Source organism: Aythya marila, assembly GCF_965140915.1.
Source record: "Aythya marila genome assembly, chromosome: 1".
Lineage (NCBI taxonomy): Eukaryota > Metazoa > Chordata > Aves > Anseriformes > Anatidae > Aythya > Aythya marila.
The window spans coordinates 23,311,841-23,330,756 of record NC_139042.1 but is presented as its reverse complement, the minus strand read 5'-3'; the positions used below and the strand labels follow the sequence as shown (position 1 = coordinate 23,330,756).

Below are 18,916 nucleotides of genomic sequence, written 5' to 3'. Positions count from 1 at the left end.
CAATTCCTCTGGAAAATAATTTAAATCAAAAGAACACACAATGCAAAATTATAAAAAACAGCTAGAGCATGGACACAGAACAATTCATTACTCTACACAGAATGAATTAATAACATTACTAGTTAATAAATTTGGCAGCCTTAATAGCAACGTTGCCAAAATTTGGTGAAATTTAAACAACTGGAACACAAATACGTAGCTCTGTACTTAATTAGCAGGACCTAATAGTTATTTGGTTTCAGCTGAGCAAGTCTACTGGCCATGACATTAAATATTAAAAGATTCAATATTCGGATGGTTTCTGTATAGTGTTTAATTCTTTATCAATAATATACTTCCACAAACTCTAGCTGGTCAACAGTACAAAATACAGCTTACACATATGCAAATAAAACCTGGGTTGACATCTTGTATATTAAGTACCTGTGCTATCCCATTAATAGGTCAATAAATATCACTGCAGCATGTTAAGTCACTGATCTAAAAGGAGGAGTTAAACCACACCATTTAACTGCATTTTGTTTGGATGACAGTTCACGCTGCCTATGGTGATTTAATTAACTGTGCTAATCATTAAATAAATTGTGCCTTAACATACATGAGGTCATGTGTTAACAACACTTTTTCAGAGATCCATACATGTGATCTTAATCCTTCATGTATTTTTGAACAAGTCTCTCCCAATAAATGAAGAATTGACTGGCTAAAGCTTGTTTAAGTTCCTTAGAAGTCTATTTACTGCCTTACTTACTATTCCTGCCTCTTAAAATCCAGAACCCAAACATAAGGGTGTGTAAGGTCACCAACTTTACAAACTTCATCATTCTCATTTTCCAAACTTTTACTGAATGTATATCAAGTTACCTCTCAAGACCAGCATTTTTAAGTTACATGTGCAAAATTTTAGAAAGCTTACACAAGTTTGACCTATACAGATGCTTATACTTTTAATTCTATGCTTGCAAGACATTTTACAATGAACTGCTGGGCTGCACCTCGGTCAGGGCAAACTCAGACAGGAGCACAGGCTGGGAGAAGAACACTTTGAGAGCAGCCCTGTGGAGAGAGACTTGGAGGGAGGTTCTGGTAGATAAAAGGCTTGACACAGGCCAGCAGCACGTGCTTGCAGCCAGAAGGCCAACTGTGTCCTGGGCTGCACCAACAGAGGGGTGGGCAGCAGGTGGAGGGAGGGGATTGAGCCCCTCTGCTCTGCCCTTGGGGGCCCCACCTGGAGTGCTGCGTCCAGGGCTGGGGCTCCCAGCACCAGAAGGATGTGGGGCTGTTAGAGTGGGTCCAGAGGAGGACCACAAGGATGGTCCGAGGGCTGGAGCACCTCTCCTATGGGGACAGGCTGAGAGAGCTGGGGATGTTCAGCCTGAAGAAGAGAAGGCTCTGAGGAGACCTCATTGTGGCTTTTTCATAAGATATAAGGGGTCTTATGAAAAAAGATGGAGTAGGACTCTTTACTCAGGTAGATAATGATAGGACAAGGGGGAATGGTCTTAAACGAAAAGAGGATTGATTTAGATAGGACATTAGGAGGAAATTCTTCACTGTGTGGGTAGTGAGGCCCTGGCACAGGCTGCCCAGAGAAGCTGTGGCTGCCCCATCCCTGGAGGTGTTCAAGGCCAGGCTGGATGGGGCTTTGGGCAACCTGGTGTGGTGGGAGGTGTCCCTGCCCATGGCAGGGGGGTGGGACTGGGTGGGCTTTAAGGTCCCTTCCAACCCAAATCGTTCCATGATTCCATGATAACACACTTCCACATTCACAGAAGTGCTCTAAGTATAAGCAAATATACTTAGACCACCAGCTTTGTTTCAGCAGTACAACGGGCATGAAGAAATCAGTCAAGCTGTAATTTACACAGAAGATACAAGGTATTCACAAGGGAGAAGTCTGCAACACGCAGAAGTGGAAGAGAAGACATCTTTCTACTTCGACAGGATTATTAATAAAACACAAATGTAATGATTTAAGCCATTTACAGAAAAATTTTATATCCTGTTAAATTCCTGCTGCGCAGAGCTGATTGACAACAATTGATCAAGGTGAGAAGTGACTCAGGCAGTAGGCACTTTCATTATGTAAGTGCCACTAAATTAAAGCTATTTCCATAATAAATCTACTACAAAGGAGTTGTAAGTCCGCTACGAAAAGGTATTCCAGGCTGAAACCTGGCCATTTCTTTTCATCTGGTGAACATAATAGGAAACTTCAGTGTTGAATCAAGTTTGCTCAAGAAAACCTGCTTAAGTTTTCACACCGATTCAGGTATGTCTAGGTGAATACCTTCCGTTCTCTTTCAGAAATATTTTGTTTACTTATTTATGATTAAATCAGGATGCTAGTAGGAAGATAATGTTAGCTTCTGATTTCTGCAAGGCAGCACTATACAGAGTAAGGACTGACACAGGAAGATCGTACAGAAATCACTAATTAAAGTTCTTCTGGAACGAAGAACCACTTTGTAAGGCAAAAGTTATGCTCTCAGCCAGGAAAAGGATAGGAGAAGTACTGAGTTTCACTATGGAAGACTCACTAATAGCAATCCTTTGGCAGTTAACACTAAGTAGTATCACCTGTTTAAAATAGGAAACATGGGATTTTTCAACCCTGCATTAGAAAACACAGCAAAGTGCATTAAACATCTTTATCCACAAAGTGTTAACTTAATAAGTTAATAATGAAAAGATGTGCTTGTAATAACTGCAAGAGGAGAAACTTCCATGAAGTACAGATGATTTGGAGGATTCAAGAACAGAACTGACACAAGAATAAAGAACAAAAATACCAACTTTGGTACCAAGGCTTGTCTTAACATGCATGCTAAAAACCTGCAAACAACTTATAGAGAAGGTGGTACTCCACTTTGCAGCTACTTGGGAAAACGGTCACAGATAACTCCCCAGTTTTGAGGATAACGGTTTTTTAAACTTCATTAGATAAAGCTTCATTAAAACTTCATTAGATAAAGCCTCCCAAAGATTAAGGACACAATGTTCAATACTCATCTATCTCAGCATACAGCTCTATCCAAGCGGTGCTGCAGATGCCTGCAGCTTCCAGAGGATACAAGGAGCAGCTAACTTGTAAATTTTAGCATTTGAAAAGTGATTAAAAGCAAAGAGTGCTTTTGTTTCTCCGTTTTAAGGCCATTTAGTAAACAGCATTTTCACTGATGTAAAACCAGGTTTAGAGTAGATAAGTAGAACAGAAAATACAGAGCAGAATTCACTGCTGAAACAACCAAGAACAAAGGAAAAACAAAACTGTCCTCTAATTGGGGGATCTCAGCTTTCATACTTTTACCCAGGACAAAGTAAATCAATTGTAGGTATTATGATTACAATCCTTTATTTCTGTGCGTGGCTGCAGGAAAAGAAATAAGGCTATATACACCAGAAAACTATAGCAAAAGATTCCTACAGAGAGAGAAAATGCAAAAACATAGCTAAACAAAGGAATATCTATTAACATTTAAAAGATGTAATTATTTGTTTTGTAAAGTGGAAAAGATCGTAGGCTGATAGAATGTGTTAGTAAAATAGACATCTGCAATATATTTGTCCATTAGCCAAACACAAGGGAAAACATTTCATCTCATCGCTTGTTAGGTGGTCATATTACAAAAGCTGAAAATATGAAAGGTTAAAAAAGACAAGTGTGTAACAAGCAGACCCTGTGGCCAGCCTCCTCTGTTCATGGTGAATGCAAAGTATGTGACCTTACAACGAAGCAAGAGTGCAATCACAAAAAATGGTAGCAGGGCGAAAGAAGTGCAACAAACCATCCCAATGGGCTTGAATCTGAATTTGGTTGGACAGGAATGTGGCATTTTTGCCTAATACACGTGCTTAAAATTTCCAGTGCTGTAGACAACTTATTTTTCTCTAGAGAAATACAATTCCTTAAAGGAGGGGAAAGAAAGAATGCCTAGCAGGAGCTGAAATGGGCAGGATGTCATTACACTCAAGAAGTCAGAAATGTAGTTCTCACTGGAGCCACTTTTGGATGTTGGGGATTTTGTGAGAAGACAACACTTTTCTAGTAGGGAGGAAAAGCAGGCGCAGAGAACAAGGGGAAGTTTCATTAAACCTGAGAGAAAGACATGGAGATTTTGACAATGACCTTTTCACCTTAACCTTCAAAGGATGAAACCTCCTCGCAAACTAAAGATCACCTCACTTAATGAGCTTACCTCAATGAGGAAAGGCTGCTAACACCTCGCATTTTCTTGACAGTCCCCATTAATAATATATGTGCACACACACGTATGTATCTTTAGTCAATTCAGCTTTGACAAACTTGAAATGCTTAGATGAAATATCCCATGTAAAGGGTTTTCAATTGGCTCTTGAATGGTTCAATCATGTCCAAGAATTAAACCAAGACAAAAAATAAACCCAATATATCACAAATCTAGGATACAAATATGAATTCAAGACAACAGTGCTCTTATCATACCAAAGCACATGCTTTGTCCCCCAAGAAAGCTTGCCAAAGCCTCTGAAAAGCTGCGTGATGTACATACTCTCCACAGATGCTTGACTTTTAGTAGTAAAACCTACAGAATTGTCTTTCTTGATTACATTCATGCCTTGACAGTCTCCACTTCAGGATGATCTGAACAGAATTTAGGAAGGAACACAGTCAAAAAGGTAGCTGGTGTCTACAATAAGAGCATGGTCTAAGCAAGACTGAAATGAAAGTGCATGTATGAAGTTAACTCAAGAGGTCAGGCCTCTTGCATCCTTCTTGCTAATGTGATGACTGCCATAAGGAAAATGAACTCACCTGCTCACATAGAAGGTTCAAATTAATCAGTACTAAGCTGAAGCGAGAGTGTTTGCATAAAATGCTTTCTGGAAATAGTGACGAGACTTGAGAATAAGGCATGGTGATTCAATTATTACAAAAGACATTCAGGGAGTATTATGCAAGATCATAAAGCTCACGGGAGAACATTGTGTCTACTGTTGGTGAATGAAGACTCATTTCATCCATACCTCATCTTGACACATAAGCTATACTTGCAGATTTATTTCTGCTGTTATGTACATGCAATCTGTCAAACATCCATCCCAACATCAACTATCATTCCTGGTATCTAGCAGCTTAAGTTGTCAACTTACTTATTCTGGACAGGAACAATTATTATTCCACAGGCTGCCGAGGGCAACATCTGAAGTAACTGTGGGAAATCAAAACCATCTTGGTCACACAGAACCCACAGATTTTGGAAAGGAAGGAATTCAGTTAACATATTCATTTTACAATATATGTTCAATTTGCAATTCACCCAGCTTCTTTAGGGGAACGCCTTTGAGATACCCTGCCTTCCTGGTGCTGAGGAGAAATCTGACACACCAGTCAGTGCTCCAGATGTATCCAACAGCAGGATCAGCTGCAGGATAGGTGATGCTGCTTCCATTCTACCACAGGAAACTATCACACGCCAACATTACCCATACAGAAAGGTAAAAAAAAAAAAAAAAAAAAAAAAAAAAAAAAAAAACACATTCACAACATCCTGTCTGCACTTCTGAGCTCCCCAATATAGAGAAGCAATGAAATTTGTCCCCACGAACCTCATCGTGAGCTACCAGGGCAGAGTTCTTAGTGGAAAACTTGGAACAAAACACTTCAGCTCCGCTGTCAAGAAAGCCACATGCACACATCTGGAAGACCCAAACTACCCTGTGTCACACTTGCTCAGGATATATGACAAAACTTGAGTTGGCCAACAATATCCCAGAAGTATGTAACAACAGGAGATGATTTTGTCAACATTCGGAGACAAGGAATGGTTGCATTTAATAAAAAGACAAGCAGTACATACATAAATCCTCTGTTTTGAAAGGTCCAAACTGAAAACAGATTTATACAAGTCCAACATGGGCAAAATTCACGCCAAAGGCACAAAACAATCCAGAATTTTAGACTGTTTTGCCCCTTGATTTTAGTGCGAGAAGTTTTCACGTTACAAAGCAATTTCAACCCATTGCTTTCTCTAAGTTGTAAGAAGTAATCATAGCCCCCAGGAAACAGGAGTTACACCACAAAGGCTGGGAAGGACAGAAATAAGGCCCAGGAATGAGCTAAACCAAGATAGCCGTCGTAAAAAATAGTAATAATAATAAATTGCACTTTATAAGCTAGAAATGAAAGAAGTACTATTGCATAGTAATGAGTAGGTATCAAGATATTGAAATAACCTAAAAAGTCATCCAAATAGCTATTTTCAAAGTAATGACAGGTAAAACTTCATTTCCTTGGCAATCTGTAACAGCTTTACTCAATCAGATGTTACTCTCTACGCCAAGAACCTCTATTTTCAAACCAAAGCAACTACACAGACACTGCCTTGAAATTCATGAACCAGGGTGGTATGCAAAGTTCTCTGAAGGTGTTTAAAAATTAAGGTGTCGTCACCATCAGATTAAGTAACAGCACTGCCTTTCTTTTCTTGCAATAAAGGAGAGTGGAAAAATAAACTAGTGCATCTGCACTAGCAGTACAGCAACAACATTTTGGAGACTTTAGAAAAAAAATCTGCATCCTAAAGGAAGAATTTTAAATACAGGGATAAACATCACTTGTATACCAGCATAATACAATGTCCTTAATGTCTTTGATTGGTCTGTGATAAAAACAATTTGCATTTTTTTCTTACACTTAGTCATTTATTATGTGAGCGTTGAATTGGATCGCAATGTTTGCATGGAGATGGGTCAGATTTTCTTTCAGTAAGACACAGAAAGAGTAGAGAAACTGAAACATTTTTAAGTAAAGGGACAACATTTGAGCCCCCAAACAAGAAATGTCTGCTACAAGCCTGAAAGAAAACCAACTACAAGTTAAATAGAAATAAAGGGGAGGGAGCGAGGTGTCCAAGCACAATGCCAGTACTATGTACACCAGTACTATGCAACCACACCACATAGCTAAGACAGATTTTAAAGCACTGCTACAAACTTGTTTGGAATACCACGTACAGTGACCAGCACCTACAGTCGGGATAATTCAAATGGGAAAAAAGTGCCAACAAAGCCCATTACCTCAGGAGAGCATATGAAAAGAAGAGATGAGGCAGTCAAAGCAGAAGAGAGGCAGAAAACCCTTGTAAATACCAGGAAGAGTGGAAGACATCCCCACCTCACCCGAAAACAGGGTGCAGCACTTCTGTACTTCCCATCCACTCCCATGCAATATGAACAAGAACGGTTTCCTTCCTCTAGCGCTGGGAAGGAATAGGGGTGGGGGACAAGAATGGTATTTTCCTTTACATTAATTCTGTTTTCAAAACAGCGTAACAAAGCCAGCCGTAACAGCCTCATATTTTGCATAACTGAGGTACGTTATTTTAGAAAGCTAATATTTATAATATTTGTACAGAAAGGAAGAAAAAGCATGCAAGAGTGGCACAGATGCCACTGGGAGAATAAGGGGAACACGACAGAAAGCAGGAGACAACTACACCAAACAGACATTAGAAACAAATCAAATTTAATCCCTGCGATGCCCCTTGGGAGGACGCAGCATTTGGTATCATTTTAGTATTTCTTAGGCAAAAAATGCCTTGGAGCGCCTCACTGTTAAAGGTTTAATTCTTACAAAAATGCAAAGAATACCAGCATGCTACCACAGAAGCAAAACAACATTTCGTGAAGTTAGGCAGACGGACAACAACTATCAAATTGCTTTGGTAAGAAGTCAGAACTTGTGTCCACATATATAAAGTTCCCTCCCGTTCCTAACTTGGTATATAATGATTAAAAAAAAAAAAAAAAAAAACACATCAAAACATTTGTAATAGGGTGCTATTTGTAAAATTATTTATAATAGGGTGCTATTTTAGTCGCAATGACTTTAAAACAAACCAAAAAAAATGCTGGTAGGATAGTTCAACTTGTGAAACCCAAAAGAAAGCACAGGTAGTCCACTGTGAAGCCAGATATGCTAAGTAACACTGCATCCACTCCTATGCAATATAAATTACAAACAAACACTTATATTGGGGTTGCTTACTGAAATCTTAGTACCAAAGTCACATTGAGCTGGGCGTTTTACAAATAGAAGTTGTCTACCCAGACGGCTTATACATGTACCAGTTCAGCTTCCCCCTCCGATAACTAGAGCATGATTTGCTTTTCACAAAGCTTTGACGTGACAGCAAGCCATAGATTGAAAAAAATAATTGTGTCCCTGAAGACAGAGGAAGAAAGCATAATTTTGTTTACAAAATGCCAATGAAATGAGGAATTACTTCAGCCAAGTGAAAAAACTGTACTAGTGATGGGTTATTAAAGCCGAAGGACTAGGAGAAATTTCCAGTGACAGTCCAGTCATCTGCTATCATACTTGAACATACCAGGACGATCACTTAAAAAAAATGTGAACCTGAAGACTTCCGATGTTTCAATCTGCAAAGTCCAGCTTACCTTTGACATTTATCACTGTGCTCAGCCAACAAATAACTCTCTTTGCCAATAATCTATTCATTCCCGTAATTTCTTTTAGCACAGTTATTCATCCCTATCTAATTCCACAGTCCTATGGATTTGTGTTTTCACAGAATCGGAAAACGGCTGATAATGAAAGGGCCCCCTGGAGGCCCCTGGTGCCCCCCTGCCCAAGCAGGGACCCCCAGAGCAGGCTGCCCAGGCCCACGTCCAGGCGGCTTTTGGAGCTCCCCAAGGAGGAGACCCCACAGCCTCTCTGGGCAGCCTGTGCCAGGGCTCCGTCACCCGCCCAGCACAGCAGTGCTGCCTGGTGCTCAGAGGGAGCCTCCTGGGTGCCCGGCTGTGCCCATGGCCTCCTGTCCTGGTACTGGGCACCACTGAGCAGAGTCTGGCTCTGGCCTCTCTGCACCCTCCCTTCAGGGATTTCTCTTTATGGATGCATTTTGATCCTGGCTTTCATACGAACTGGAATGTACGTATTATTACAGCTACCTTTTCTATAGCAAGTTCTTAAACTCTGTAATTTCTGTTTTCCTTTTTGAAATTAATCCTTAATATTTATTTATCCTTCAGTTACAGCTCATCAGTTGTGGATTCAATGACACTGGATCATTTCCTTACAACAACTCACCCAAGAGGGACAAAAACCTACCCAGATAAGAAACCTAAAATATATTAGCTTCAACACGCATACACAGAGGAGCTAAAAAAAACACAACACAAAAAAACAAACAAACAAACAAAAAAAAAAACCACAAATGGATTATGCTCTATAAATGGACATAGCTGAGAGAATATTACATATAGGAGTATTAGATAATAGATAACTCAATAGAAACTAATCTTAATTATGTTATTAAAGGGACTTTATTGTAACAAAGGAATCAGCTTTAAAGTAATAATAAATAGACCCAGCTGCTTACACCATGACTACGAGCATATAAGCAAGGTCTGACAGCTCAGGAAGCTTCCACCTATTTCTTACAGTACAAGAACTGCTCAGGCACATTCGAGGTTCCTCTCTCCTGATTCCCTCAAGTTAGAAGGTTAACAGAGTCAAGTGTGGAGAGCAGCAAACATCTCTGGTAAATCCTGTTGACAACTGCACCCATCACTCATCCACCTGTCTGCGCTCAGCCAGATTTTGCTCCTGCTTTAGCAGAAAAAGCTGGAGTTGTCCACACCTCGTGCAGATTCTCAGCTCAAGAGCAGGCTGTCCGAAGTCTTTAAGACAAAAACCTCAGTTTAGTATGGAAACAACTGAGGTGTGGACACGTTTACTAACTCTGCTGCAGGGACTGACAAGCTGCTTCAGACACACTGAGTAGAAAGCTTAGGGGTCACAGGGAAGGCATTCAGCTGAGAACCAAAGTTGCTGTGAAGGGAAAAAACAGTAACAAAAAAAAACATCCACGCACCACAGTTTAGTAACCTCAACGCTTGAAGTCTAAGAGTCATCAAACAAGGTAAGAGGAAGCAGGATTTACTTGGACAATGAAGGATTAATCAGAAGCCTGAATGGGCATCAGGACAAAGTAGACGGGGAAGTCAAGAGAGGGACACCTGAGCAGAAAGATCCACTCCAGGGGAGGAAATAACCACAAATAAATAAATAAATAGATAAATAAAACACATCCCATAGCACTCAAACTTTTCCAGGTCCTCCTGTGGAGCCATCATGTGTTACACTGCTCTTCTACCAAGAACAAATATTTGCAAGAATCCACTGAAAAGCGCTCAGATCTCCTTCCACTTAACGCCGGTTAACAGAGTATAACTCATTACTGCTAATAGCATTTCATTAATTTAATTAGGAGTAGCTACATGTAGCTAAAGGTTACAACCTAATGACTCATCGGAGCATACCCATACAATAGATTTGTTTCCCAAGTTTGCTTCAAAAGGAACAAGAGCCAGATAACAGAACAGCACGTCTGCAAAATCAGTTATTAGGAGTTAAGAATTGAATACTAAAGAGAACACGTACGGAGAGGATGATTTACCTGACCCCTCACTATCTTTTTCCACCACAGGACTTCTTTCCCAGCCACAGCAAAGAAGTTGCTCAACTTTTCTCCTTGTTATTTAATGAGTGTCCCATGTTAAACCATGCTCAGAAGAGGCTCAATTTGCTATATAAGACTAACCAATGTAATATGTGCCATAAAAGTGACCTTATTTTCCCAACACTTTAATGAAATAGGTATTATTCCCATTTTATGGATGACTAACCTGAGGAACAGGCTGAAGCTTAAGAGCTGCTGTCCACCAATTTGGCCTGCAGAGTTAAGTTTAGGGCACCACTTTCCAAGTTATCCAGCGCTGTGTCTGGAAGTGGAGCTCCTGCTCAACCATGCAGCAGCAGTCAGGGTCCGGAGCCCACCTCCCAGGAAATCAAAATAGCAGTAACAAGCACTACTGGGAAGTTTGCTTTAAACAGACTGAGCTGGCATCACAAGAAACTGACAGAAAGAAAGAAATCCAGTACTCCAACCTGACACTCAATCACCCAAACCATTACGCTTCCCCTTCCCACAGCCCCCTGTCAACTCCTTCCATGTTTCCCAGCTTTTGGAAAATATATCAGCCAACTTTCACATGCAGCTCAAGTTCCTAAATACAGAAAGTTGAAAAAAATACCCATATAAATCAGAACTAAGCATAGTCTTGTTGAGTTCAGACAGGAATTAAAACTGTTTCCTACTTTTAAAAGAAATTGCAGTTTGTTATAATGTTTCTGTGTGCAATATAAAAGACAAAGGGAGCAATGACCCATTCAGGAATAGAAAGTTACTGATAGATAAAGGTGCCTGTATAGGACACTGTGTAAACAACCTGATGGAGAGTTCGCTACAGGCAGCATTTGTAACTTGGGGAAGACTCAAAAGGTTTTCAGTTCTCAAAGCACACTCAGTTGAAATGAGCTCACTTTCAGAAACCTGTACATGCATGAAAGTCTCCATCCTTAATTCCCTCAATTACAGATCCGCCTCGGAGAACGACGGACTGCATCATCTAAGCTGAAAATGGTAGGGAAATGCATCTCTTAATTGGCATCTCTCCAAAAAATTCCCTCACAAGTCTTCTGAAAGGTGGGGGGACTTTCTTTCCTTCTTCCAGTTCCAAAAACCAGGAAACCAAAGTGTTATGGCCTTCTTCTGACTATTTCATGGTCCTGATAGAAAATAAACCACAATATACCATGAATTAGGCATCCACGACTTGTCCATCTCCCACAGACCTTTGAAAAGCAGTGGGTGGCACGTGGAGAGCGCAGACATTGCCCTACACACAGGCTACACGAACCAATGCTGCACAAGCTGTAGTCTCTTCCACGCACTCAGTTTCTGTGTGCAGGAAGTCATGACGAGCTACACACGACGCCTCGTACTGAGCTGTCAAACAAAACAAGTACCCAAGGCAGCCTCACACCTAAAAGTAAGCCACCCTGCACCTCCTTAGGTTTTCTCCCTGAGAACTTGCAAGTTTTAAGTAGTTAGATGCAGGAAAAAAGCTTTCTCTAATTTAAAAAAAAAAAAAAAAAAAATCTATAATCTTCTGCCCACTTTTCTTAACTCAGCTCTTTTTTTTTTTGTTAAGAACAGAAACCCAACATAGGCACCGCCAAAAAAGATTTCCCAGAAACCTGACTGCCTTCACTGAAACTCTCTGCATCAAGGTAACAAAGCAGGGCTAACAGAAGCAAGCAGCCAAGCTCTGGATGACTCAAAGGTTACACACACACAAAGTTTTGATGTGTTTCAGGCTTTTTTTTTTTTTTTTTTTTTTTTAAAAAAAAAAAAAGTCTTCCTTGAGAGTAATATGTTTGCACCCAGCATGGATAGCAGCTTCCCCCCCAATAAACAAAGTATTTTTTCCCCTCACAAAACTTTCAGAAGCCTTCCTCTCGATGTTGAATCGAGCTACAATGCGGATACACCGGGGATGCCTCAGTGAGAAGCAGAGGCTGCTTTGAAAGAAGCTGTGGACAACTAATGGGTAAATTTATACAAAAGCTGGAAAACCTCACTCAATGGTCACTAAGTGATTAACAATTACGCTTTAGCTAAATCTAGTCCTGTTTAAAAGAGCCATGAAACACAGTTCAGGTGTCTATACAATGGAAGCTATTAAGGAGATAACATTTTTTGACTGCTAACTTTGTGTCTCTTTTTATCCCATAAAAAGTAATGGAAGCGAAGCATCTAATTTCAGCAGCAGCAGCATCCACCAGGATGCCTAATTAAGTAGGAGAAAAAGTACACGGAGTTTGGATTGTCTGGAATTGATCTCCGAAGAACGGGGTATAAATTAGAAAACCCCAGATGGGGTCCTGATCCCTGGTTACGGTACTGCCATATAAATGGTGACAGACACAAGATGATTAGTACAAACACGTCCATCTGTTCCCAATGAGGTATGGCTCAATTTTTTAAAAAAGAGAGGAAAAAAAGCATCTCTTGAAGCATATTAATACCAAAGTTGTCAATTGGCTGAGATAACAAGAGCTGAAGATCAGGCAGTGTAGAACAAGGAGCATGCTGTACAATGTTTCCCGATGCTTGGGAGAGAACCTCAAAGAGTAAATTCCACTGATGGGGACAAAGTAACAGAGGTTTTAATCCTCAAAAAACACTATTTTAGAAGGACTACATGCTTCCTCACACGTTAGGAAAGGCTGAGAAGCAGTATATGCAGCGATCATAATAAGTTATAAAAAGAGTGGAGGGGATAACTTTGTTTTTAAGAATCAAAGTGTTAAAATATTAGTTGCATTTCATTGAGTTGGTTCTAGTTAGATGTGTCATAGCAGTTATTTGCAGTAATAGGATTTTATTTTTATTCTGGAATCCCAAAATAGTGTCCCAGATTTTTAAATAAACTACTAACTAATAACCTGCTACAATAAAGTGTATTTTCATATACATACTACACCTCTGATATATTTCACCTAAGTATAAAAAGAATAAATCAAGTTTTCCACAAAACTACATTCAACTGAAGATCATATCAATGGAAGTCTTAATTCCTAGATGTTCAAACTCTAAGGGTGTGTTGTTGGTTTTTTGTTTTGTTTTTTTTTAAGCATATATTTTGTAGTTCTTTCAAAGCCTGCACATAATTCCTCCATCAATGGTGTTCAAATAGTCCAGGAGGATACTTGGATACTTCAAATCCGGATACATCAACAGAACACGTCCCCAACAAGGCCGGTGACACTAACACACCCTTACAAAAAATAAATAAATAAAAGGGTTTCCTCAGTTTTCCCTTACCAGCAAGTTCCAAAACTAAGAACCTCCAATACCCTCTCAGTCTTTCCAAAGATTATTTCACGTTGCAATATTGGCATTTTATGCTATGAGTGAAACCACCACTGTTTGAGAAACTTGTTACAAGTACGATCCACTGTCCTAACACTCGTCAGTAGTGGACACCACAACTACTGTTAGGTTCTTGCCTGAAGGAAAGAAGAAGATGAAAAAGACTATCAAGGAAGAGAAAGGTATGAATTTGGGCTAAGTAGCATTAAAGGTAAAGCACACTGGAATCCAACTGGAAGGGAAAAATAGTTCTATTTGTATCATATTCTCCCCCATTTCCTACTTTGCATGATTTTACTGTTCAGTTCCACATTTTCTTACTTATTGCTCCCACAAAAATTCTTCATGTTCAACAAGTAGCCTGTGTCACCTCTTCCAGAGTCAGCGGTAATGAAAAGGCGTTTAGTGCAAAAACCTTTAAACGAAGACCCCTTACTGAAAGAATCCTACACACGTCCATACAACCTTTTACTGTTCTGTATGCATACAAACTGCATGACAGAAAAAATGAGAGGACAGGAAAGTACAACCTGAGACCTGGTAGAGAGCAACGCATCCCAAAAGAAAAAGCATCCCTTTTTGGCAGCCTCCTGCTCTAAAGCCAAAAATGCGCAACATCATGTCCATACTTCTTTACAATACTTCTCCAAATGCTAGCACTGACTGTTGGATTTTTTAAAATACATTTTTAGTTACAGCCTAATAACGATTTAGCTGACTTGCTCAATTTAAGTCTATAAGTAAGCTTGCTAGATACAGCCTAAAACCCATATTCATATGGCGCATGAGAATACAACTCAGCAGCATGCAGATGTTATACACACAATTTTCCATTTTAATTCAACTTACTTGTTTCATCAAGAACGATACAGTTCATCCAGCTTGTACACTAAGTAGTAAAGAAGTGCAAGAAAGTCTCAGGCAGTTATAACTGTATAAGAACTTTAAAAAAAAAAAAATCACCCCCTGCCTCACAGTAACACAGTGCAGCCTTGCTTCAAGCACAGACACAAGATGTCACACAAGAACTAAAGTACTTTGGCCACTGGTGCTCACTTTCCAGTGTGGGCGATGCACACACCTCGGCTAAACTGTCTTTACCTGGCTGAGTATCGCTCCCTGCTTTCTTTTTGGCTATGCACGGCACAAGATAAATCCAGCTGTTTCGTGTCTCTTCACAGGAGTGCATGCAGTATCTAGAGCGTATCATTCAAGAGGTACCAGACAAAATTGCACCAACTGAACCTCAAACTATTCCAATAGTTCGAAAGGGGAAAACCTGGAGGGACGCACGCCACCTTCCCTCCTCCCTAAAAGGTGATTTGCCACCCGTTTTCAGCCCCGAAGCCGCTCACACTTTAAACACTCCTCCTATTCCCTTCCCAGCAAGGAGAAATCAATTTCAGCCCAAGCACCTTCCCACCGAGCGCAAAACAAAGAGCAACACGAAAATACTCGGGCAGTTGCGTTAAATCAGAAAGCAACGCCTAGCCAAATAATCGCCGTCCTCAGCAAGCGGTCGGGCGTGCAGGAAGCGAACCCAAAAGTCGGGATAAGGCAAAAAAACCCAGCTCTGGAGGAGCCGGTCCGCTGCAGCTTAATTTCCCGGGATCGTTCACCGTCGTTAATTGTTGATTTGCTTGGAAGCCCAGAGAGTGATTTATTTGCAGCGGGATGAAGTTACAGACCTGGATTCCTGACCAGAGGCTCCCAACGTAAACAATGCGTACCCCATAAATTAACCATTCTCCATCTGGCAAACCGGGATGTAAAATTCATAGTTTTTCACCTAAACAGGCAGCGCCACCCCCCCCACCACCACAACCCCTCCTTCCCCCTTTCCCTCCCGACCGCTTTCTAACAGAGCCTGATGCAAAAAGGGGGAGGGAAAAGGAGGAAAAAAAAAAAAAAAAAAAAGAAAGAAAAAAAAAAAAAGAAGCAAGCCAGCATGAAAGAAACGGGCTGGCAGCAAGTGAGGAGGAGACACCGAGCCGAGGTCCTGACGGCCCCCGGGGCTGGAGGGGCAGCTCAGAGATAAGGGGGGGAGATAAGGGAGGGAAGGGGGGGGGTCCCCTCTGCCAAAACCGAGGGGCAAGGAGGGGTCAGCCCCTAGGAGCCACAAATAAATAAATAAATAAAATAAATAAATAAATAAGAGGGGAAGGGGGGGTAGAGCAGGAAGGGGGTGACCCCCTCCCCCCCCCCCTTGGACCTAAAGCAGGGGCACAGCTCCCAAAAATACCAAGGTCACCACCACCACCCCCCCACACACCACCACCACCTTCCCTCGCTGTGGGGCAAATTTAATTTAATTTGCGATCGGCGGCCACGGGGAAAAGGGGGGGGGGAGGGGAGCAGCCCCGCGGAGGGGCGAGGGGGATGGGAAGGGGGAGCCCCCCCCCCCGCCTCCTCCTCCTCCTTCTTCTCCTTCTTCTTCTTCCTCCCTCCCCTCCTCTTCCTCCTCCTCGAGCCCCCGGGGAAGGGAAAATGGAGCTTGGGGGGGGTGGGGGGGGGGAGAAGGCGAAGCGGTGCGCGCCGTGCCCGGCTCCTTACCCCGCCGCAGCCGCCCTCTCGTCGCCGGTCCCAGGCGGGTCCCGCTCCGCTCCGCTCCGCTCGGCTCCGCGCCGCCGCTCGGGGCTGGGAGAGGAGAGGAGAGGAGAGGAGCCGAGGAGCCGCCGCCGCCGCCGCCGCAGCCAATCGCCTCCAGCCCCCTCCCCTTCCGCAGCTCGCCCCGGTCCCCCCTGTCGGCTTCAAAATGGCGCCAACCGCCCGCCGCCCGCTCCAATGGCACCGCCGGGGGAGGCGAGCGGGGACAGAGCGGGGCAGCAGCGACCCCTGCCGGCTCGCCTCAGCCGCAGCACGGCCACGAAAAGGCGGCCCTCGGAGCCCCCCGCACCTCCGCACGGCCTCTCCCGGCCGCCTCGATGCCCCTTCCCCTTCTCCCTCTTCTTCTCCTTCTCCCCCTTCTTCTCCTTCTCCCCCTTCTTCTCCTTCTCCCCCTTCTTCTCCTTCTCCGGGGGTCTCCTCACGCCCGCGACCAACCCTCCCCTTCCTCCCCCGGAAGGCGGCCGGCAGCTGGGTGAATCCTGGCTACGAAAAGCTGATTTATTTATGTATTATTTTATCTTTCGGAAAGGCGCCCCGAGATTTCTCAGATCCGAGCCTTTTTGCTTCAGCAGCCCGGCACCGACACAAACCGGAGGTCATGAGGAGGGGATAAAGCGGCCCGAACAGAGCGCTGCGACCTGCTGACAGATGCTCACGCTGTACCATGTAAATTAGTGAAACACGTATTTCCCCCCACACTCACCAAACAACACGAACTGTAAAGGGATTAGGGTAAAACCGTAAGCAATAAAGTTGCTGAACTGTGGAGAAAGAGCAAAAAAAAAAATTACAAAATAAAGTAGCAAAATCACTCATCAAGCCCTTTGGTCTTGCTTCAATGAGTGCGAGAGTTTCAGGGGCACCCTTACAGGAAAATGTGAACAGAAAAGTGATGCAATTTCTTCTCACTGCTACAGATAAAATGCTGCCTCTGTGAATGGCACACGAGGAGAAAATAAAAGTGCATGAAGTGTTAAGATTGAAAAAACTGACTGTCCACACTCAGCAGATCTGGTGAAACACACTCAGGGCTTTGTCCATGGTGGGACACAAATGTTTAAAGAGCATGTCAGCCACGATGTCTCACCTAATATTTTAAATCTTTAAATAAGTTCTTTCAAGTTTTCTGAACTTTCTAGCTCCTTGTAACCAGCTTGCCTTCTTTTCATTCAAGTTTTAATCAAAGTTAAACATCGTCATCACCTAATGAAGGATACGTAAGCCCTACCAGGATAAGTTGCCTTAACTATTACAAAAAATAATAATAATAATAAATCAGTTTTCAGGCCCCAAACCTCCCCTTGGTTAGATTTTGGATAAATTACACTTGTGCCACTCTTTCTGAAAACAGCAGCGCTACTGCACAGGCATCACAGAGGGGGACGGTGTGCCTGACAACTTCGTGTTACATATTATTTTGGGGAAAGATCCTGTGCTTGCAGTCAAGGATTTATTTTTTTTTTTCATGCAAGTTGAACAAGTGCCCCACAGTCACTACTGCTGTCATGTCTGCACACTTACCTAGATGTAAAATAATTCATTAAATAAATAAATAAAACTTTTTTTTTTTTTTTTTTTCCTGCAGGGCACTCGCACGTGTGTGTGGTGGTGGTAGAAAAGCAGCAGCAAAGTTCAATATTAAATTAAAAGTTCAATATCCAACTACTGAAATTGCAAAACTTTGTGTCTAACTGTGGAAGTAACTGCTGTCTTGCCATACTTTGCAAATATTTTGCTCCCTTTTCTTGACGGAGGTCACACTTAGGGCTGCCAGCTCCGGTCGGGATGCCCGGGGCTACGAATGCTTTGAGCAGTAAAATGAGGTGCTGCTGCCTACGGAGGCCTCTCCCCTGTTACGGTCCGGCCTTCATTTCCAGCCAGAAATTTAAAATTTAGATTAAAACCTCAGAAAACAGCCTTTTAGCTGTCCCTCACACTTCGGAGTGCCTCAACCGGGGTCCCCGCCGCGCCGTGCCCCGCGTTGTGGCCTGAGCGGCCGAGCGCCGGGCGGCAGTACCGCGCCGAGCCCTCACGGGGGAGCCCGCCCGGCGCCGCTTCTCCACCGCCCCGGGGCCGCTGCCGAGCCTTCCCCCGGCCGCCCCTCCGGGCCCCGGGGCCGATTCGCCCCGAGGACGGTGGAAACGGCCCGGTCCCGGCCCGGTGGTGGTGCTGGTGCTGGTGGTGGTGGCGATGGCGGGCGGCCGCGCTGTGAGGAGGCGCCGCCATGCCGAGGTTCGGCGGCTCGGGCGGCAGGAGGCAGCGTGGGGCTGCCGCTCGCTCCTCAAGCGCCGGGGAAATCCCGTCGGCAGCCCTTCTGCCGCGGGTGTCTTCGGAAAGTGCTTTTTGGGAAGTGTGAAGGACCAGTATGCCACCTGAAGTAGAGAAAAACACGGTCCCTTTTGTGGCAGTCCTAAAAGGAAACTGCTGTGTGTGAGCACTGGGTTTGTTACTGAGGGTGGACTCAGCCTCTCCCCCAAGAAATCACAGAATAAGATTAGAAAAGACCTCCAAGATCATCTGGT

At 43.0% G+C, this 18,916-nt stretch overlaps 1 protein-coding gene across 1 annotated transcript in view; it reads right to left on the bottom strand.

Annotated features, from left to right (window-relative positions):
• Positions 1–16,473, bottom strand: part of PDS5B (PDS5 cohesin associated factor B) — a 110,816-nt gene extending 94,343 nt beyond the window's left edge. Inside the window, exon 1 of the mRNA XM_082774552.1 lies at positions 16,341–16,473. The gene's annotated coding sequence lies outside the window, so the exon portion shown is untranslated. The remainder of the gene's footprint in view (positions 1–16,340) is intronic.
• Positions 16,474–18,916: the final 2,443 nt, after the last annotated feature.